This window comes from Symsagittifera roscoffensis, chromosome 2 (assembly GCF_963678635.1).
Source record: "Symsagittifera roscoffensis chromosome 2, txSymRosc1.1, whole genome shotgun sequence".
Taxonomy (NCBI): Eukaryota; Metazoa; Xenacoelomorpha; order Acoela; family Convolutidae; genus Symsagittifera; species Symsagittifera roscoffensis.
The window spans coordinates 12,253,508-12,276,893 of NC_087063.1; the positions used below are offsets into that span (position 1 = coordinate 12,253,508).

Below are 23,386 nucleotides of genomic sequence, written 5' to 3' on the forward strand. Positions count from 1 at the left end.
TCCACTCCTCGACTAAACATGTATACTGGGCCCATGTTGAACAAGTATCTGGGGTAAACCAAATACAGGGCCAAGAGCAGGCTGATGGACATGCCCAGTATCTCCTGTACGAAGGCTCCGAAGATAGTCGCCGTGGTGCCGAACACTCCTGCCAAGAATTCTCTCTCCCAGCAAGGACTCAAGAACTTGAGAATCTCGTAATCTCTCCTAGTCTTCAATTCGCCGTTGGCGTGCTCTCTCCAAAATCCTCCAATCGTCACTTCATTGGCGGCCGAGACAAATCTAACCACCGTCATGTCTCTCGTTTCAGCTAGCTCCAGTTGCTTCTCTAGAAAACTCCAGATTTGTTTCACGAGGAGTGGTGCTTCCTCCCTCGTCTTATTCGTGACGTTCTCCAGCCTTGGTGTCAGGAATGGCCACCAGCCATTCTCTTGAGTCAAGCGATATTTCATCGATTCTAACTGTTTCTCCGTCTCGACCACATTTCTTCTCTCGTTGCTGGGACCTCTAGACCTGCTGGTGGAATTTGCGACTTTAACATCCATACTCCGGAACCACAGGCTGGCCGTCAACTGGTTTATCGCCGGGTGGTCGTCCCCGATGACTGGGCTGAACTTGAGTTGTCTAGCAAAGTTCGATATCTCTAGCAAGAGTACCTCATCCAATACAATCAGGACGTCGGCCAGTCCGTAAAAGCCCCTCAGTGCATGAGATATGTCAGCCCATGCCGCCGGCAATTCTGATTTGTAAAGCCTCAAGTTCAATGGCTCCAGCTCTCGATTGGGGGCTGCCATCAGAATCCGCCATTCACTCCCTTCTGCTATCAGGATCAAGACCGCGTACACGAATTGTAGGGCGGGTGGCATATTTGCGTATCCTGGGGATGTGGTAAACACCACCTTCGTCTTGGACCCAAATCTCGAGGCTACGTTCTCTTGTACCTCATTCATCGCCGCAAATAACGCCTGAATAGCCTCCCATATCTTCTTTGATGTCGGAATCTCCTTGCCCTTCAGTTGCTCAAGAAGTCCCATCGCGTGCAGGTGATTATTCATTCCTGCAAACATTAGCAGCTCAGGTTCACAGGGCATCTCCGACTTTATTGCCACCACTAGAGTCAACATCTGGTTCAATTCGGCTCCTGGCAAGGAGTATACCAGAGTCTCCGGCCAGAACAACTTGGGAGACGTTCCTTCGAAGTCCGATCCCGCCACAATGACTACTCTTGCAGCAGCTGGATCTGCTCTATCATAAACTGCCAGAGTTTTGGCCAGTTGGGTGCCACTACAGGGCTTCCCGTATCTGGGATCTTCTGCCAACTTCGGACCTTCGTAAGCGGCATCAGGCAATTCCATTCCCCCCGGATTGAGTAGCTTGTCTACCACCTTCAACTGCGCCGGGGTTGCCAACCTGATCCTAGCGATGCCAGTTCGGTGCTTGGGAGGTTCTGTTATAAGTCCAGGACCCCCCAACAGTTTGAGAGGCCTGTAGTTAATGGGTCCCATGATCGTTTTTGTGGGAATTCCAGTCAGGTCTGTGGTCTCCATTAACTTCGCTCTCGAGAAGTGCGCTTCGTGAGCTTTCAACCAGTCTATGCAATGATGTCTATTCAAATCCTCGTGCGACACTCGTTCGATCCCCAGGGTTTCCGCCAACTCTCGTCTGCATTCCAAACTCTCTAGATCCAGTTCCTTCACCTTCTCAGGGTATCTCAAGCGGGCAGTCTCCATAGACTTCTTTTCTCTCCTGCCATCTGCCACCACCACAGAGGACATCGCCGAGCCCGGAGGTGTTGATGACTCTACCTCCTCCGACTCCATTGGCGTGGCACTCTGCAATCGGGTCTGATTGCTCCTTGAACTGTCTCTAGTATCAACTCTCGTTCCCAAGCGACCAGCCAAGGCCCTCGAGGCAAGGAATGGTGGGTTGGGAGGTGGTCCTAAAGTGAATTGGGCTGTCTCCAGCAGGTCCGCCTCTAGCGTGTTAATGTGTTCCTGGAAGACGTCGTTCAGCCACTCCGCTCCCCTTGGCCTATCGAAATGGATTCCATCTTTTGAGGTGTCTTCAGGGAATCCCTTTTTCTCCATACGTTCTGCTATGTCCAACAGCCTGAGAGGAAGCACACTCTTCCGGTGTATGTCTCGGATCATCTTGTTCAGGCTCCGCACCTTCTGGTTCATCTCTAGGGCGTGCTGATCAAACATCATGTTGTAGGGGACCGTGCATACCGTCAGCAGGATGGGGTCCATCTGGATCCTCAGTTCCTCAAGAAGGCAGCTCATCTTGTCGCACAGCCTCGCTACTTTCCTCGCTTCTCCCCTTGACACGTCGTTGGTCCCAACCATCAGGGTCACTGTGTAAACTTTGGTCATCCCTAGCATGTCCAGGGTTGCCAACATCTGTGGCGTGGCAGCTCCAGCGAAACTCAAGACTCCTGTCTGCCAATGGGACCGTATCTGGGTCAACACCCGCACCAGGCTATCCCCTATAATTAGGTGAACTGCACCCTCTGGCACACGAGGTGGCGCTAGATACTCCACCCAGGCTGCGTCATGGAAGCAGTCCCTCCTGGCTCCCTGTTCCGCACTCCAGTCCAGCCGATTGTGCCTGTGGTAGTTCCCTTCTGTATTCTTCTTATAGCTTGCGATCACGACATTCCTGACCGGCTGTTCCCTCCAAGTAGGGGGAAGCTCTGGCCTCGTCGATCTTTCACGACTCTGCTGCTGCAATTTCTCGCCTAGCTCCTTCAGGCGCGATGAGGCGCCACTCACCTGACTGCCACTCGAGGTCGAGGTTGGGGTATATCCTGGTAACACCACATCCATCAGAGGACGTACAGGTTGTGTCTCTAGGTTGCGCAAGGAAGGCGTCACGTCATTCGGTATCCAGACCTCTAACCCTTCGCTCATATGTTCTCTGGCCTCGCGGTCAAGGTTGAACCGTCCTCTAGCCCTGGGAGCTTCATCCACCTCCATGCGCGACTCTGGCCTCGAGCTGGTCACCACTCGTTCGTTTGACCTGGCTCCCTTCTGTGCGTCAAGCTCGCGTTGTCGCTGTTCTATCCTTTCCAACTCCGACTTCAGTTGATCACGATTTGCGACGTTCTCCCGCACCCTCAGCTCCTGCTGATGTTCAGCCCTTAGCATCTCAAGTAATTTCGACGTCTGATCTCGCTCGTCGACTGCCTGGTCTCTCTCCAGCTGAAGCTTCTCCCTGTCCAGCTTCGCCTGATCCCGATCGAGGTTCGCTTTATTCCTTTCCTTCAGCGCCTTCTCGAGCTCTTTCTTTAGAACCCCCAGATCCGGATATGCCTCTGTCGTCTGTTGCGCTCGCGACATCGACGGCACCTTACTCGAGCTCTGGCCTGTGGATCTTGCTGTTGGTCTCGTCGGTAGCGGACATTCTCCTGCGCCGTGTTCGGTGTTGTTACTCAGGCCAGGATTTCTTGCCAAGTCAAAGCCCCTTACTCCTCCATCCGCATTCCAAGATAACCATCTGGTCTGTTCTCGATTTGATATGCCCTCGGTGGTGTAGCCGAACATCAAGACAGCCTCCGTCGCAGACTCCCTGCACTCACCCTGGTCCTCCAACTGGAGGATCGCATTCAGCATCACCGCCATTCTCTCGTCTATCTGGGTGTAGTCCAGGTCCCTCAAGCGTCTGTACAGCTCGTCAAGAGTGGGCTTCTTCAGAGCCGCGGGCACGGAGTTCCAGAATCGGTCTGCCATTTTTGCAACTTCGGGATGTATATAGGTAGATGTTAACCAGCTCAAGAATTACCTTACCAACTCAAGAATTACCTTACCAACTCAAGTATTACCCAATTCAAGAATTCTCTAGAAATGTTCTCTTGCAAGTACTTGCTGTAGATTCGGATTATCGCGTGTTCAATCAAGATTCTCTCTTTCTGTTTCTCGCTTGAGTGTAGTTGGATTTTCAACTTTGTTTTTCAAACTCGATCTGAAAACAGAAAGCTCATTAAAACTTAGCATGTCACGTTCCTAACCTAGAGACCCCCTTTCTACCCATATGGTTAAAATCTTATCATTCTCATATCACTTAAAGCAATTCGATTGGATTTTCCCTTAAGAACATGCAGATTCATTTTATGTTTTAGCACCATCAATTCTTTCTTTTAAAATTCAATTGTCATGCCAATCACATCTTAAGATCCCTTTACCTGCGCCGCACCCCAGTACCTAACTCAAGACTCCTCCCTCACACCCGACCTGATACCTCCATGTACCCGACTCAGGCGATGCTCAAGTAGTACTTCTTGTGAAGATGCACCATTATCTCTGTTTCTGCAAAGACCACATGTAGGATAGCGTACAATTCCCTCGAGCTCAGTTTGCCCCTGTTTGGGTCGTACACCGGCATCGAGACCTCCACTATTCCTCTTTCAATCATGAAGTCACGTAGTCTTGTCAGTGCCAATATCACGTGTTCGGGATCAATTGTGTTTCTGTCGTTGACTCTCGTTACTAGGAAGCAGAGGTATTTGCCCGGGACTTGTGCCACTGACGGTGGAAGCGCTGCTATGCCTCCCAGTCCTGGCCTCTGTCTGAACAGAAACTCTACGTTCTGGTACTCTCTTTTGAAGTCAGCCTCCAATCTTGATTTGAAACTCATGTCCGCCGTGATGCAGATCGCGCTGGTCCTGTTTGACAGGATGAAGTCGCTATCCGTTATCATGATGTTCTCTGAGTATTCATTGGGTATTTCGAATTTCGTTTTGAAATTCCTTCCTATGGTAGGCTCTGGTTCTTCTTCCTCCAGTTCCAATCCGCTTGTTTCCCTCACTTCCTTGAGCTTCTTTATCATCAAATTTTTGGTGTGGGTAAGTCCTACCCCCACTCCCCGGACAAAAATATTTATCGACGTCCCCGTCGATGTAGTCGGGTCTGAATTGTCCTTGGGGATGTCCAGTGGCCTGTCTGTTGCTGTCCATCCGAAAAGAGGGTCCTCTGTCTTCATGTAATTTGCTGCTGATACATCGATTTGCTGAATGCTTTGTCCTTCGCGGCTCTCGTCTTTGACATCACGCATCCACTCTAGAATCCTCAAGTTCGTATTCTCCCTCCTTTCTATTTCACTCTGCTCGAGATCCGTCTCCAATTCTGGCGTCGAGTAATCATCCTGCGGATAATGTCCACCATCGTCAATGACCTGCCATTCCTCTTCGGCTTCCAGTTCGCCTGCGCTTAGTAGTTCATCGCCCAACTTGTCTGGCTGTATCTTATCGATCAAGAAGTCATCCCCGTACCTATTGTACCTCATACCTGTTCGTTTACGATTGCCAGTCCTGGTTTCCGGTGGTGTTGGTCGATCCGGCTCCATCCACTTCGGTACCTCGTTTTGCTCTGGGTCGTTCCAGTCTTCTTCTACAAATGAACCTGCATCCGACTCCACTTCTATCTTTTCGTTGTCGTCCAAACTCAAGTTCTCATTACCATCATTTTTCTCTCTAGTGCCTTTCTCATTCACCTCGCACGCTGGTTCCACCACCAGGTACTCAAGACCTTCCATGTCTTTTGGTAGGCACCAGTCCTCCGGGGACGGGACATGAGGCTTCAGATTTTCGTAATGTGCCGCTCGCCCTGTACTCAAGCGATAGAACCGTCCTTGTTGATGTACTTCCGTAATCATGAACGGTCCTCTCCATTTCTTGAGTAGTTTCTTTGTTCCCTTGGGCGGTATGACATTTTGGAAGACCCACACGTATTGGCCCACTTCGTATGGCTTTGCTCTTAGTATCTTTTCGTCATATTTCTTGCGTTGCCTCATTTGCGCTTGCGCCGTGTTTCTCCGACATAGCTCGTTTAGCTCTTGTTGTCTTTTGATCGCTTCCTTCACGTATGCTTGAGGTGACGTCCTCTTCCCCTCGTACTCCGGGTAAAAGAATGTTATAGGCATTGCCCTTTCCCTGCCTGTCAACATCATGAAAGGACTGATACCCGTCGTTGAGTGCTGAGTACTATTATAGGCTCCTACTACCTGTGGCAGGTATTTGTCCCAGTCCGTCATGTATCTCGAGCAGTACACCCTGAGCATGTTGACCAGTGTCCTGTTCTGTCTCTCTACCAACCCATTGGTCTGTGGATGATAGGTCGTCGAGTGCGCTTGAGCAATGTGTGATCTCTTCATCAATTCTTTTGTCAAGTCCCCCACAAAAGCCTTGCCGTTGTCCGACTGGAAAGTCATTGGACAACCATACCGCGATATCCAATGCGTTATCAGGTGATCACATGTCTCCTCTGCTGAGGCTGTCTGGCACGGAACCGCTTCCGCCAACTTGGTGAAGTGATCTATTATAACTAGTATTTGGTTATAACCCGACTCCGTCATGCAGATTTTCTGATGGTCTATCTGCACCACTTCATTGAATTCCGAACTCTCGACAGACTTGAGGGGAAACTTCATCTTCCTTGGGTCTTTTACTTGAAGGCATGCTAGGCAGGCATTCACCCATCTCTCGCAAGCTTTTCTCATTCCCGGCCAATCAAACCTGTGAAGTATCCTTTGTTGTACTTTATCTATCCCCTGGTGGCCCATCTGGTCGTGTGATCTGAAAAGCACCTCCGTTTGGTACAATTGTGGTAGTATGATGAGGTTGTGTTTGTGTAATATTTTTTCCTCATCTCTTCTCTTGAACGCTACCACCCCTTCAGCTGTGTGATAAAGTAAATCTCTCTTTTCCTTGTAGAACTGGCTCAAGATCTTGTAGCTGTCTTCCTCAAGTTCCCCCTTCTCCTTGACTCCCGAATGGATCCATTTGGAGAGGTTACTTGTCATTTTGTCATTCTTCTGGGCCCTTATTAGGTCAGACAGCCTGTATCTCGCCTTAACGTGCTCCTTTAGCGCCATGATCTGTCCATTCATTTCACCAGGGTTGTGGATGTCATCGCTCAGCTTCACACATATCATCCTTTTCACGATTTTCATGTCGTCTTCTGGTACCAGATTCGTTCTGACGTTTGAGTTGCACGATAGTTCCCTTAGTGGTTTTCTTGAAACTGCTATTTTCTCGAGCTCTTCACTACCTCGTACCTCTTGTATTTCCAGATTGTACGTCCCTGAAGATGGATCCGTCTGTAATTCCCTGTCGTGCTGTCTTATCTTCTCTTCCGCCAGTATCATGCATAGACTGTCTTGGTCTTCGCTGCTCTCATCCGAGTCTTCATCCCATTCTTCACGCTCCCCGGACAATTTCCCTTCTCCGGTTTCGTCTTCTTCCATGAATCTGGACCACTCCCCGGACTCTTGATCTAGTCCCAGGTGTTCAACTTCTTCTCTGAATGTTACTTTCTTATCCCTGACTTTTGTCTGTTCCAGAATTTTTTCTGGGATTTTTTCAACTAGTGATCGCACAACTTCCTTGCTATCAGTGATGCTTCCTTTTGAGACGTCAGTATTGTTCACTGTTTCTTCTCTCCGAAGTATGGTTAGTTCCGATGCCTCCTGACCTCTCCCTTGGATCACGGCCTTGTCATCTGATAGTTTCTCAAGTAACCTCATTAAGTCTTCATCTATTCGGACCGTTCCCTCCTCTACCTGGATGAGATCATAACCTTTTGCCTTAAGTGTCTCCCTCACGATCTTGGACTTGAGCATAATTCCTATCGGAATCCCTCTGCTTTTCTTCAAGATGGTCTTTTCGAGAGGCTCTTTCGGCAATTCGGGATGATCTTCAATCGGTTTGCCTGATTTGTCCAGCCATCTCGTGAGTGGAAGACTGTCGTACGTTTCTTTGTCCATGAAGGAGAAGCCGTCTTTGATCTCAGGTCTGTCCGCCTCTCTTTGTTCTTGCCTCTCGTAGAACTCCGTCTTCTTACTCAAGCTGTCAGCATTTTGATGTTTATCTCGTGTTCTGTGCTCAATTATCATGTTGTATCCATCCAAGCGAACTATCCACCTCCCAATATAGCTCTGGTCCATTGAGTACGTTTTCAGCCAGCTTAGTGCTCGGTTGTCGACTCGCAGCTTGAAGGGCTCACTGCCTAAGTATGCTCTGTATTTTTCGACAAAGGTGACCACCGCAAACATCTCTGCTTTCGGTGCTCCGTACTTCATTTCTGTGTCACTTAGGACCTTGCTCCCGTATGCTATCGGTCTCAAGACTGTCTTCCCATTCCATTCTTGTTCTTGATGGAGAATCCCAGAAATCGCGACTACTGACGCATCCGTGTCTAGCACGTACATCCCCTTCTCAGTCGGCATACCCAGTACTGGTGCCTCACACAGCTCTTTCTTTATTCTCTGGAATGACTCTTCTGCCGCGTTGTTCCACGTGAATTTCTTGCCCTTGTGTCTCATTAATTGTTGCATCGGGTATACCTTATCCGCATAGCCCTTGATGAATTCTCTATAATAGTTGGCGAAACCCAGGAAGCTCATCAGCTGGTGCTCCGTCTTCGGTGATTTCCAAGTTAGGACTGCTTCCACGGCGTCTGGGTCAGGTCTGATACCGTGTTTATCTACCATCCTGCCCAAGTATTTAATCGAGTCCTTGAGTATCTCGCACTTTGATGGTTTACACTTCAGCCCCGATCTTTTCATGCACGCGAACACCTCGTCAAGCCTCTCAATGTGGTCTTCTAGTGTTGGCGTTGCTATTACCACGTCGTCTACATAGCACATTACCAGGTTGCCGTATTTCTTCGTCACGCCTATCAACGCGTGTGCCATCAGCCGCTGAAACGTGGCTGTTGCATTGCAGAGTCCAAACGGCATCCGTTTCCATTGAAACAGACCCAACTCGCAGGCGAACCCTGTCTTGTCCCTGTCTTGCTTCCTTAATGGTACCTGCCAAAAGGCCGAGCCTAAATCAAGAGTCGTAAAAAATTTCGCATCACCTAACTTCGAGAGGCTCTCATCAATTCTAGGTATGGGATAGGCATCCTTCACCGTGACGGAGTTCAGGTATCGAAAGTCACAACAAAACCTTAACTGGTCGCCTTTCTTTTTGGCCATCACTACTCCACACGCCCACGGTGACTTGGATGGTTCTATCATGTCATACTCTAGTAACGTTTCGATTTCTTTTCTACACGCGTCCGATTTGTGTGGGGTCATGCGCCTCGCCCCCTCCCTGTGTGGCACCGCGTTTTCCTCAAGTTCTATTTCATGTTCAACAAAATTACAACACCCGATATCCGCCTTATGCCTTGAAAAAACCTCCTCGTTCCGCTCTAGTACGTCCTTGATAGCTTCGAGCTGTTCATCTTTCAGTTTGCCCCTTAAATGTTCAATCTCCGGCAGAACCGGTTTATCAGTTTGCATTTCATCTAGCGTGGGTCGCTCTGGAAAGTTCGAACAGCTCGAAAGCCCATCGTCCGTTTCTGACTTAAGTGATTTGATAAGACCTGAAGAATCTTTTATTCTCTGCAATCGTCTCAAGATACAAATTTTGTCCCTGTGGTTGGGACAATCAACAACTTCATTTTGTTTTGAGTTTTCAATTGTTTCATATCGAGTTTTAACCGGTAAAGCATATCCCAGCTTCCTCCCTCTCTGTATCGTGATCGGTATATCAAGGGTATTCAACAAGACACTGACGCAGAGGCCGCTCTTCGTTATCGAAAATGATCTTCCTAAAACAGCAGCGCTTTGACTATTAGGATTTGGAACTATACACACTTGCTTGTTGTCACTTAGTTCATTATAATTTTTCATCCTCAAGCTTACGATTGCCGCTTCATTAGCTTTTAACCTCACTCTCCTACTCAAGAATACCGGTGCTTTGTTTTCATTCGCCATTATTAAATTTACCGGTTTGATTGCGTACCTCCTATCCGGGTTCCGTATCCTGAACATTGCATTATTTAGATCAATCGTTACGTCGAAATTCCTGATGAAGTCTCTGCCCAAAATGAATTGGTCAGATTCATCTAGGTTTTCTACCACGATGAAGCTCATCCACAGGTTACGTTCCCCCAAATTGAGGGCTATGATCGGCGTCCTGCCCAACACCCGAAGGGCCCCTTTGTTTGCAGCTGACAGCCGTATTCTCGAGTCTATCAAGTCACCTTTGTCAAAGCCCATTTTTTCCCATGTTTCAATTGGTATGACGCTCAAGACTGCTCCCGTGTCAAGTAATCCACGTAACTGAGTCTTTTTGCCATTTATGTCTAGCACGTGCCCTGTCACGTCTGCTTCCGTCCCGATGTGCATTGCATCTTCTTCGAGCATAGCACAGTGTCCAATCGATCTTACTTTCAATTCTTCTTTCCCTACATAGATTTGTCCAATTAGGTCTTCGTCGCATGTTATCATCGTCTTGGTATAGATGTTGATTCCATCTATATTTAGCATGACCTCGTGTGGACCATAAGCTTCAGTATACCTATTATCAACACGTACCGATTTGCTGCCCCCTCTCGTGAGTAGTGCCCTGAGCGCTCTAGAAGTCGTTTGTGGACTTATTCCACTCAAGTAGTCTGCATACACGTCAATGTGCATTATCGTCTGGTCGCTCGGCTCGCTCAAGTTTCTGGTTACCTCGTGTCCGCCCACTGTGATTATCGACATTATTCTTGCTCCGATTTTCGATATTCCAAAAGGTTTACCTGTCACCATTTTCACGGTGTTGCAATTCCCGGTCTTCATTGAGCCCGTTCTAGCCTCTGGTATTGAGTTCGATCCGGTTAATGCTTCGTTAAAATTCTGTCTTTCGATCTCCAGCTTTAGTCGTTGCTCTATTTCTTTCGCAGCCAGATCTTGTTTCACTTTGGCAATTGCTTCCGTCGCCGCTTTCTCATAATTTATCTCTAGAGAACTTCCGGCCGCGGACTCTAACGCACCGCTAACATGTGTAACAGCTTTCACTGTCTTCGTCGGCAATTCGGTGTTTGGTACCCCCAAGTTCCTAGATTCAAATTCGTTTTGCCTGTTCCGCTGATTCTGCCCCGCCGCTAATGCCAACTTATGTTTGGGGTGATTCTGGTCCTTGACCGCTTCCCAGAACAAGGGACAATCCATTCTGAAGTGCCCCTCCTGGTTACAGAAGAAGCATCTGGCGCCTATCTTGATGATTAAGCCATTATAGTACTCGTGTTCCTCCATCTGACTCATATCCTCCTCATCCGGTGCATAACCTAGGCTCTTCATGCCTTGTTTGTACGTTGTGCAGTCAGCCACATGACGATCCGCTGACCCGCAGTTCGCGCATGATCTGCGCTTGTCCATATCATCTCTAGGTTTGTACCATGATGACCTCTGGGGTTGGCTTCCCCCTTGCGTGTTCCTATTTTCAGAATATGAGTACTTCTTAGGTTTCATCAGCATGTATTCTCTTGATTTCTGTCTCATTTCCTCTGGGATGGGTGCGCTGTCCTTCGACAATGTGTAGTATGTTGCTAACATTGTCCTTAAGTCATCACTTTTCACCCCATCGATGAACTTCGAGGCAATGCTAAAGTTCCGTCTATTTGTCGACTCCTCTGGGTCACTCCTCCTTCTCAAGCTCTCGAGGTCATCTAGGAACCGATCTATTGACTCGTCGTCCCTCTGCCTTCTCTTTTCAAATCGCATCATCGCTTGGTGACCCTTCATGCCTGACCCGAATCGATTCAGCAATATCTCGAAGATCTTGTCCGCAGTGTCGCGTTCTTCCTCCTTCTTTGCGACCACGCATTTTAATGCCGTTCCTTCCAAGTTGCTCAGTATGGCTGTACATGCTTGTCTTTCGTCACTCAAGTTATCTTGTTCTAGATGTAATCTCATCACTTCCACCCAAGTGTCAATGCATCCATCGGAGTCGTCTTTGAATTCTTTTGGCTTCTTGAATGTCTTTCTTGATTTTCCCTCTCTCCTGTCGCTCGAGTCAGTGTTCCTCGTGGCGAAGGCCTCTAGAGTCCTGTTCATCATCTCCCAAGTGCTGGCCCATGTTATAGCATCCGGTCCTGTGTTGCTGTTAGCTGTTGAATCTCCCGGAGCAGTCGTTGTATTCGACGTTCCATTCTTCATTATTGTTTTCGCAGCTGTTGGTGCTATGCTTATCGCATCCCTGGTTAAGGGCAACGGTGTCGATTGCCGTTTGTTCCTTTGTGGTTCTACAAAGTCAACTCTGGTGCTTTGCGTACGATCCGCTGCCGGTCTTTCTTGTGGAGTGGAACCTCTCAAGATTGCATCCAACTTCGCCTGTATTGCACACGAACTCTCGGCTTGACTCTTGCTCATTGTGTCCATTCTCCTTTCCAGGCTCCCTAATTGGCTGTTGACATCATCATATCGGTTCTTCAACTGTTGCATGTCTGTTTTGATGTTCTTTTCTCGTTCTTCATTGGTGGCTTCTACCTTATCTGACATTTCCTTGAGTCTCTCATCTGTTGCCTTAGCTAGGTTAAAATAACTGTCTAGATACTCGTGCTTTGTGTATCTTATCTCCTTTTTTATCACCTCTCTGTCTTCTTCACTGTGCTTAAGTCTTTTGTCAATCTGATTTAATTTCGCCAACAAGTCACCGAGCTCAATGGTAGTCTCTTCATGGTCACCCGTCGGTCTCTCTTCGGCCGTAGCCTCTGCTTTAGCTTGTTCCTCTCTTGGATTGGCTTCTGAGGTCTTCGTGCTCACTGTCCCAAATGTTCGTGCTCTTTCTGCTTTTGGTTCTTCAGTCACGTTTTCTTTCGTTTTTATTCCGAACATTATTCCCAATTTTTCCGTAAAAGATGTCCTCTTTACTTGAGAGTCTTCTTTCACCGTTTCTTCGGTGTTGCCTATTGCATCTTCCGCGTCATCTATCGGTGAGAACTCTATGGGTTTCTGGTTCGGTTCCTCTGCATTGGGCATTGGAGTTGACTCTGTCGCCATCTTCCTTGTTTCATCCACACTTTGATCGGGTGTCTCTAGATCAATCTCGATGGTGGGTTCTACTCGCTCCCCTTCCGTGCCCTCTTTCGCCCTGTTCTCCGCTGTACTCCTTGTGCTGACCATGTTAACTGAAAAGTTCTTCTTCGTTATCTTTGGGCCCGTTGATGTCGTTCCGCGCAGCGATGAATTATATTTCGTGTTTGATCCACTTGACCTTTTTTCGAGCACCGGTACCCTACTCCGCCTCATTATTTCTATTTACAACTGCTTTTATTTACAATTTTATTATATACACGATTCTATTCTAAGAATAAAAAAAATAATAAAACAACAAATTTAGTACAACGTGTTAAAAACCTTGTTGTAGCTCTCTTCCTAAAACCTCCGAAAAACTTTCCTTAATTTGGTCTTAACCGTACCTATTTCGATTTGTCTTATTCTGTCTTAAGACACACTTGTTGTGATTCTACTTCAATTTTTATACCGTCCCAAGACTATTCGTCACTATCACAGTACTCTCCGCTAGTGTCCTAAGACCCTTGTACCAAGACTACTGTCCCAAGACTAGTGTCCCAAGGCTAGTGTCCCAAGACTACTGTCCCAAGACTACTGTCCCAAGACTAGTGTCCCAAGGGTAGTGTCCCAAGACCAGTGTCCCAAGGCTAGTGTCCCAAGACTAGTGTCCCAAGGCTAGTGTCCCAAGACTACTGTCCCAAGACTAGTGTCCCAAGGGCAGTGTCCCAAGACCAGTGTCCCAAGGCTGGTGTCCCAAGACTACTGTCCCAAGGCTAGTGTCCCAAGACTACTGTCCCAAGACCACTGTCCCAAGACCACTGTCCCAAGACCCTGTCCCAAGACCACTGTCCCAAGACCACTGTCCCAAGACCCTGTCCCAAGACCACTGTCCCAAGACCACTGTCCCAAGACCCCTGTCCCAAGACCCTGTCCCAAGACCACTGTCCCAAGACCCTGTCCCAAGACCCTGTCCCAAGACCCTGTCCCAAGACCACTGTCCCAAGACCACTGTCCCAAGACCCTGTCCCAAGACCACTGTCCCAAGACCCTGTCCCAAGACCCTGTCCCAAGACCACTGTCCCAAGACCACTGTCCCAAGACCCTGTCCCAAGACCACTGTCCCAAGACCCTGTCCCAAGACCACTGTCCCAAGACCCTGTCCCAAGACCACTATCCCAAGACTGCTCTGTCCCAAGACTTCTTCGGTCTTGTCCCAATACTCGTCACGGAGTGTCTTCCTCGTTGTAGGGTCTTCTTGAATCACCGTACCTTGTACCACCACTCAAGCTCTAGTAAAATTTTCCCAAAAACCCTCTCTTAAAAGCCAAATGCTGACCCCCCTCTTCTTTTTGGTTGTTTCTATTTCAATGTAGGTGCGCAGGTATCTTGTGATCACCTGTTCGTATAAAACCAAACACAAATCCTCACTAAAATGCAACAAAATCTAAGTAAGAAAAACAATAAAAACAGAAAAATGAGCCCACCTGAAATTCAAAGGTGACCAATGTCTACCTTTCGTCGAAAAAAATGTCTGGTACCTAATTGCCACGCGTTTTCCTCCCCCCACTAGTGATCTTATGGGGTTTCACAAAAGCTGTTTATATCCGGTCCCCCCTACCAAACCAACCAGCGTACCAGTCTTAACTAGAGTTGAATTTTGGATCTCCACCTAATATTACCAACGCGTGTTAATTTCTAATGTAACTAAGTCAACGATGTCGACTAATTAGTTACTCTAATTTCCCCCTTTTTACAATTTACAACCGCCAACCTCTAACTTAACCAGCCCCCCTTCTAACCTCCCCCCTTTCTAGCCCCCCTTCTTAAGCCTAAAAATTACTTTAAGCGCCGGGTGCTAAACCTCTCAAGAGAAAACCGTAGACCTGTTTCCAGGCCTGCTCAAGTAAAAACGTTCCTCAAAACTGGGGGATTTCGCTTATCCAATTTTACACTTATCTCCTATAATGTAATGTGGATTCTAACGATACCCGTTCTGCCCAACTTGAGAACTCGAGAATTGCCAAATCCTTCTTGGCTGCTTTCCCACTCGACTGGTCTCCTGTTCCAGTCCAGTCTCCTATTGGTTCAGCTCAAGTGTCCCTGAACCACTTTCCCACTCGGCTGGTCACCTCTTCCTGTCAAGTCTCCTATTGGTTCAGCTCAAGTGTCCCTGAACCACTTTCCCACTCGGCTGGTCACCTCTTCCAGTCAAGTCTCCTATTGGTCCAGCTAAGTTCCAAGCTATCTGAAAACCTTTGACCACGCCCCACTTCGGGCACTTTATTCAGTTTACTGGTTTAAATTGCTAGGTTGATCGAAACGATCGAACTTGTAAAACAGTATGGGTATACTATTTAATTAATATAAAGGTTTGATCCAACTAATCTGGTGTCAAAGTCACTGTCTTTTTTCGTTTTATGGTTTTTGTTCCTTTTTCTATTCTTTTTTTGGTTTTTGTTTTGCTTTTTGTCTTTTTGCTCGTGTTTTTGTCCCCCTAGTTGCCCCCCTTTACTCGGTTAGCTAAGCCTCGTTCGGAGAGCGTACCAGGAAATTTTCTCGAGTTTTCTTAAAAAGCTATCACGGTACAACCGGAAGGTTTGCACGTTCCTGTCGAACCGTACCGCCGGTACTCTAGAATGGGCATTCAGCCCGAAGCTGTCTCAAGTGGGTTCGACTCCGTAGTCTTGATGTCGTAAACACCCAGGAGCGCCATAAAAACACTATGTAACATTCGTCTACTGCAGTCACACATGAGGCTTAAGAAAAATAGGCCCTATAACCACTGGCTCAAGGGTCAGGGACACCATCTCTTGTGTTTTTCTACCTCAAGAACGGTCGGAGCCAGTTCGGTTCGCTTGTGACATGAGACTACGACCCGTTACAGCTTAAAGGCTACTACTAAAATATCCCCCCACTCTAGAATTAGAAACGTCCCCATACTTAGGTCTCTAGATACCCAAAATACATGAACGCCGTTAAAAACCGGGTTGGAACAATCCGTTAAGTTACTTTTTATTAGACAGTGTAACTTTGATCCATTTCAGATGGATCAACCTAAAACTCGCCTTACCTCAACATAACAATTATAAAACACACTCTAGGAATTTAAATTAAGTACTCACATTGTAGCACGCTCAAGAACCAGGAAGTAAATAAGTCGGTAAGCAACTCAAGAATTAATAAAGTAACTAAAATGAGTTTAATGTCAGTCAGTTTTAACAACAAGAACAAGTTTTTACTCTAGACTGTAAGTTCTCGTGAACCATTGGGACACTCTAGCTGTCCACCTTTCCACCGAAGGTTCACTCTAGTCCAGTTCCGAATAATACTCCAGTTGTTATAATCCAATTCGAGGGAATGCTCTCGTCTCTGTCACAGATGGGACAGCTCTACTCTCGATTATTATAGTGATGGAAATTGCGAATAGCAATTTCCCACAGATTTTTCTAGCAACTTTCCCGCGATTGTTACTCAATTGTTCTGAAATTGTTCTGATCTCTTTTTCTGATTTTCAGTTCTCGCGAGAAAATCGTGCATGACAGGTTCCATTCGAAATTTTGAAAAACCAAATTTCACTCCAAAATCAAGTGTTTTTTGCTTCTCTCAAGGTCAAACTTCCAAATATGACCGACTGGCACAGTGCCAGTCGGTCATATTTGGAAGTTTGACTTTGAGCAACACAAGAAACATGATTTTGGGGTGAGATGAAATTTTTCAAAAATTCGAAAGCGACATGTCATGCTCGTTTCTCGCGACAACTGAAAATATAAAAATAATAACATCAGAAGAACCGTTTTGTAATCGCGGGAAAGTGGTCGGAAAAAGCAGCGGGAAATTGCTATTCTCACTTTCCAGACATACAAATACACAAGAGTAGAGCTGTCTTGTTCGAAATAGAAGGCAGAGAGATTACGAACAACGAAAAAACAAATTAGAGGTGGACCAGAGTGAACCTTCGGTGGGAAGGTAGACAACCGAAGTCTCCTAATGGTCCAGCCCCAAAACTTATTTCTCAAGTCGAAACTCATTTCTCAAGCTGGGACTTGTTAATTTAAAACTCTTCGAGTCAAACTTAATTCCTTAGTTATTCTGGAGTAACTTACTAATTTAGTTACCCAAGTTCTAGAGTGTGCCGGTATGTGAGTACCCAATTTAAATTTCTGGAGTGTGTTTTACATTGTTATGTTGAGGTAAGGCGAGTTTTAGGTTGATCCATCTGAAATGGATCAAAGTTCCACTGTGTAATAAAAAGTAGCTTTACGGATTGTTCCGACCCTGTTTTTAAAGGCGTTCGCGTGTTTTAGGTATGTTGAGACCTAAGTATGGAGACGTTCTTATTTTCTAGAGTGGGGGGTATTTTGGTAGTTGCCTCTAAGCTGTAACAAAAGTTTTAGTCTCATGTCGCAAGTGAACCAAATTTGCTCCAACTGGTTGAGGTACAAAAACACTAGAGGTCCCTGACTCTTGAGCCAAAGGTTATAGGGCCTATTTTTCTTTAACCTCATATTTGACTTAAGTAAGCGACTGTTACATAGTGTTTTTATGGCGCTCCTGGGTGTTTTTATGACATCAAGACTACGGGATCAAACCCACTTGACACAGCTCCGGGCTACATGCCCATTCTGGAGTACCGGTGGTACGGTTCAGCTGGAACGTGTAAACCTTCCGGCTGTACCGTGATAGTTTTTTAAGCAAACTCGAAAAATTTTCATGGTACGCTCTCCGAACGAGGCCTAGCTAACCGAGTAAGGGGGGGCAACTAGGGGGACACAAAACGAGTAAAAGACAGAAAGCAAAACAAAAAACCAAAAAAGAATTGAAAAAGGAACAAAAACCATGAAACATAAAAAAGACAGTGGCTTTGACTTCCAGACTGGGTGGATCAAACCTTTATATTAATTGAAATAGTATACCCATACTGTTTTTCAAAAAGACCGATCGTTTCGATCAAATCAGCAACTTTCTACAGGTACCCAATTGTGGGGCGTTGTAAAGGGTTTTCAGATAGCTTGCAACTTCACCGGACAACTAGGAGACTTGACTGGAACAGGTGATCAGCCAAGTGGGAAAGCGGTTCTCAAGAAGGGGACTCGAGAAGTGCTGGAAACGCCGAGGAGACATCCAGCACGGACAAGTACAAACAGAGAAGGGCACACAGGGGTGTTCTATTTGGTCGATCAACGGACCACCAGGAGACTTGACTGGAACAAGTGACCAGCCAAGTGGAAAAATGGTGGTGGAGAATGGTGCTGGTCACGCCAGGGAGACAAACAGCACGGAATCAGAGCAAACAGAGTCGGACACAGAGGTGTTCTGTTTGGTCAATCGGGTATCGTTAAAATACACATTAGATTTTGGTGATAAGTGTAAAATTGGATAAGCGGATACATACTATTTCGAGGATACGTTTTCACTTGAGCAGAGCTTAGAAACAGGTTCTACGGTTTTCTCTCAAGAGGTTTAGCACCCATCGCGCTTAAGGTAATTTTCGCATTAAGAGGGGGGATAAATTGGGGGGAGGTTAGAAGGGGGCTGGTTAAGTTAAAGGTTGGCGGTTGCAAATTGTACAAAAGGGGGAGACATTGTAGTAACTATATAATCGATATCTCGATTTAGTAACATTAGTATAACCAGAGTCTAGGAAGATATATCTCTAGACCCAAAACGAGAGTTGCAATGCGAGGATATCCAAATTTAAGATCGAATTAAGGTAGGTAACCTGGTAGGATCGGGTGGGGGGATCGGAAATAGACAGTTTTTGAAACCCGAAAGGAGAATACCCATAAGATTGTTAGTAGGGGGGAGGAAAACGCGTGACAATCAGTTACCACACATATTTTTTTTATGAAAGGACGACATTGGTCACCTTTGAGTTTTGGGCAGGTTCATCTTTCTGTTTTTATCATTTTCCTTGCTTAAATTTGCACGTTTTTGGAACTAAATTTATCGGTTTTTGAATAACAGGTGATCATCAGACACTTGCTAACAAGTCGTATTTCGAATTGCATCGGAATGATATAGGGAGGTAATTAGAAGGGGGCTAATAGGTAAAAAGTTTGGTCAGTAAGATTGGGTTTTGGGAAATTTTTAAGACTAGGGCTCAAGTGGTGGTACCGGGGATAGTGATTTAATTGTCCCAACACCGAAGAAGAAAAGATCTGACTGTCCCAACACTGGAACGAAGAGGTCATGGGACAGTACGAGGAGTCTAAATACTTGAGCAGGCAGCCTTGGGACAGTACGAAGTGTGCCAACACTTGAGTGGAAGGGTCTTGGGACAGTGCGAAGTGTCCCAACACTTGAGTGGGTAGTCTTGGGACAGTACGAGGTGTCCCAACACTAGGTCTTGGGACAGTGTGAAGTGTCCCAACACTAAGACGAAGACTGTTGGGACAGTGCGCAGTGTCCCAACGCTTGAGTGGGTGGTCTTGGGACAGTGAGGAGTGTCCCAACACTAGGACGAAGGGTCTTGGGACAGTACGAGGAGTCTCAATACTTGAGCAGGCAGCCTTGGGACAGTACGAAGTGTCCCAACACTTGAGTGGAAGGGTCTTGGGACAGTACTAAGTGTCCCAACACTTGAGTGGGAGGTCTTGGGACAGTACGAAGTGTCCCAACACTTGAGTGGGAGGTCTTGGGACAGTACGAAGTGTCCCAACACTTGAGCAGGTAGTCTTGGGACAGTGCGAAGTGTCCAACACCTGAGTGGAAGGTCTTGGGACAGTACAAACTGTCCCAACACTTGAGCAGGTAGTCTCGGGACAGTGCGAAGTACCCAACACTTGAGTGGAAGGGTCTTGGGACAGTACGAAGTGTCCCAACACTTGAGTGGAAGGGTCTTGGGACAGTGCGAAGTGTCCCAACACTTGAGTGGGAAGTCATGGGACAGTGCGAGGTGTCCCAGCACTGGAGTATAAGTTCTTGGGACAGTACGAGTGTCCCAACAATAGGTCCTGTGACAGTGTGAAGTGTCCCAATACTACAACAAAGAGGTCTTGAGACAGTGCGAGGAGTACCAACACTTGAGTAAAAGCACCAAGAACCTGTCAGAACGAAAAAAAAAGCTTAAGTCCACACATTAAAGTTTATGACTCGAATGATTTTTTTTATTAAGAGAATTGGGAATATTTGTAGATTTTTAAATTTTAGAATACGACTTGTAAATATTAAGTTTGTAAATAAACAGAATTGTAAATAAAAATTATGAGGCGAAGTAGGGTACCGATAGCTGATAAGAGAGCTCAAGAATCAAAGAAAAATCATAACTCGTCGCAACGAAGAACTACATTGTCGGAACAGAAAGTAATGAGAAAGAACTTTTCAGTGAACATGGTCTACACAAGAAGCGCGAAAGAACACAAGACGAAATAAAGCGCTGTGGAAGGACCAACTGTAGAAATTGATCTTGAGACAGCAGATCAGAGTGTTGACGAGGTGCAAAGGAAAACAACGGAATCGACACCAATGCCAAATGTGGAAGAACAAGGTGGAGGAGGTGGTACAAACGACCAAGAAAAGCAAAACATTTGGAACAGTTTCTGCAATAACAACAGAGGCCAAACAAGACAGTGAGCAGATCAAAAAAGGGGCATCAGCTAACCATGATGAAGCAACCTCTCTTGAGCTGGGCGACTTGATGGCAAAGTTGGAGGAATTCGACAAAAAATTGAAGTGCAGCGAAGAAGATCGACAAATGCTAAAAAAGGAGATACGATACAAAACAGGATCAGGGATGAAGGGCCACCAAGCGATGATGAGATTTGAAAAAAGAAGATAGAGGGACGACGAGTCAATCGTTAGGTTCCTGGATGATCTTGTGAGCCTAAGAAGAAGGAGTGATCCGGAAGAATCGACGAACAGAAGAAACTTCAGCATCGCCTCGAAGTTCATCGACGGGGTAAAAAGCGACAACTTGAGGACGATGTTGGCGACGTATCATACTCTTTCAAAAGATAATGCACCAACACTGGAAGAGATGAGGCAAAAGTCGAGGGAATACATGTTGATGAAACCAAAGAAGTATTCGTACTCAGAGGGCAGAAATAAGCAGGGGGAGAGCAACAGCAAAGGTCGTCATGGTACAAGCCGAGAGATGATATGGATAAGCGTAGATCATGCGCAAATTGCGGATCAGCGGATCATCACGTGGCGGATTGCACAACATACAAACAAGGCATGAAGAGTCTGGGTTACGCTCCGGATGAAGAAGACATGAGCCAAACGGAGGAACACGAGTTTTCTAGTGGTTTAATCATCAAAATAGGCGCGAGGTGCTTCTTCTGTAACCAAGAGGGCCATTTCAGGATGGACTGTCCGTTATTTTGGAGGCTGTGAAGAAACAAAATCATCCCAAACATAAATTAGCACTGCCTGCAGTACAGAATACGAGGAACAGGCAAGCCGAATTCGATTTGAAGATTACAGAGTCTGCGAGTGGGGAATTACCAACAAAGACGGTGAAAGCGGTAACGCAAGTCAGAAGTGCAATGGAAGCCGAGGTTAGAACTCACTGGAGATAAACTACGAGAAAGCTGCTGCAGAAGCAATCAACAAAGTAAAGCAAGACTTGGCCACGAAAGAAATCGAGCAACGACTGAGGCAAGAGATAGAGAGGCAGAAATTGAATGAGACACCCTGCAGAACGATCCCAGTGCAGGAGGCCACAGAGAATGCAACACATAATGGTAGTTGCAGCACTCTGAAGATGGTGACGGGAAAACCATTCGGCATAACGAAAATTGGAGCTAGGATAATGTCGATAATCACAGTGGGCGGTCACGAACTAACAAGAAACCTGAGTGAACCGAGCGATCAGACGATAATGCACATCGACGTTTACGCAGATTACTTGAGTACGGTAAGCCCGCAAACATCTTCTAGAGCCGCGAGGGCACTACTCACGAGGGGTAGCAGCAAATCAGTTCGCGTCGAAAATAGGCACACGGAAGCATATGGCCCACATGAGGTGATGCTAAACATAGATGGAATAAACATCTACACGAAGACAATGATAACATGCGATGAAGACCTAGCCAGACAAATCTTCGTGGGTAGAGAAGATCTGAAAGTGAGATCGATTGGACACTGTGCCATGTTGGAAGAAGACGCGATGCATATAGGGACGGAAACTGACGTATCTGGGCACGTACTAGATATAACTGGAAAGAAGACTCAACAGCGTGGGTTATTGGACATAGGAGCAGTCTTGAGCGTCATACCAATCAAAACATGGAACAGGATGGCTTCGACAAAGATGACTTGATAGATTCGAGAATACGGCTGTCAGCAGCAAACAAAGGGGCGCTGCGGGTACTAGGCAGAATACCAATAATAGCCCTAAAGTTGGGGGACGCAATTTGTGGATGAGCTTCCTCGTGGTGGAGAATCTAGATGAGTCTGACCAAATTATTTTAGGCAGAGACTTCATCAGGAATTTCGTTGTAATAATTGATCTAAACAATGGGATGTTCAGGATTCGGAACCCGGAAAGGAAGTACGTAATTAAACCGGTGAATTTAATAATGGCAAATGAAAACAAAGCACCGGTATTCTTGAGTAGGAGGGTAAGGCTGAAGGCCAACGAAGCGGCAATAGTAAGCTTGCGGATGAAAAATTATAATGAACTAAGTGACAACAAGCAAGTATGGATAGTCCCGAATCCAAATAGTCAAAGTGCTGCTAATTTAGGAAGATTCTTCTCGATAACCAAGAGTGGCCTCTGCGTCAGTGTCTTGTTGAACACTTTCGATATATCTATCACGATCTAGAGGAGAAAGAAATTGAGATACGCTCTACCAGTGAAAACTCGATATGAAATGACTGCAAATGTAAAAGAAAATGAAGTTCTTGATTGTCCTAATCATAGGGACTAGCTTTGTATCTTGAGAAGATTGAAGAAAAAATATATTCGTCAGGTCTTGTGAATTCAGAGACAGACGATGGACTTTCGAGCTGTTCGAATTTTCCAGAAAGACCCACAATAGAGGAATTGGAAAAAGATAAACCGGTCTTACCAGAAATAGAACACTTGAGGGGCAAGGTGACGGACGAACAGCTGGAAGCCATCAAGGACGTACTAGATCGGAACAAGGATGTTTTTTCGAAACATAAAGCAGACACTGGTTGTTGTAACTTTGCGGAACTTGAAATAGAGCTTCAAAAGTCGGCGGTACCACACAGGGAGGGGGCGAGGTGTATGACCCCTAACAAATCGGATGCATGTAGAAAAGAAATTGAAACCCTACGAGAGTATGATATGATAGAACCATTCAAATCACCGTGGGCGTGATGAGTAGTGATGGCTAAGAAAAATGGCGACCAACTTTTGTTGTGACTTTCGATATCTGAACTCTGTCACAGTGAAGGATGCCTATCCCATACCTAGGATTGATCAGAGCCTCTCAAAATTTTTTACACTTCTTGATTTAGGTTTGGTTTTTTGGCAGGTCCCACTGAGGAAGCAGGACAGGGACAAAACAGGGTTTGCTTGCGAGCTAGGGCTGTTTCAATGGAAGAGGATGCCCTTTGGCCTTTGCAACGCCACGGCTACGTTTCAACGACT

General features: G+C 46.3%; 1 protein-coding gene across 1 annotated transcript in view; it reads right to left on the bottom strand.

Moving 5' to 3' along the window:
* LOC134838963 (mannose-1-phosphate guanyltransferase beta-B-like) overlaps window positions 1-23,386 on the bottom strand; it is a 350,992-nt gene that overhangs the window by 46,231 nt on the left and 281,375 nt on the right. The window lies entirely within an intron of this gene.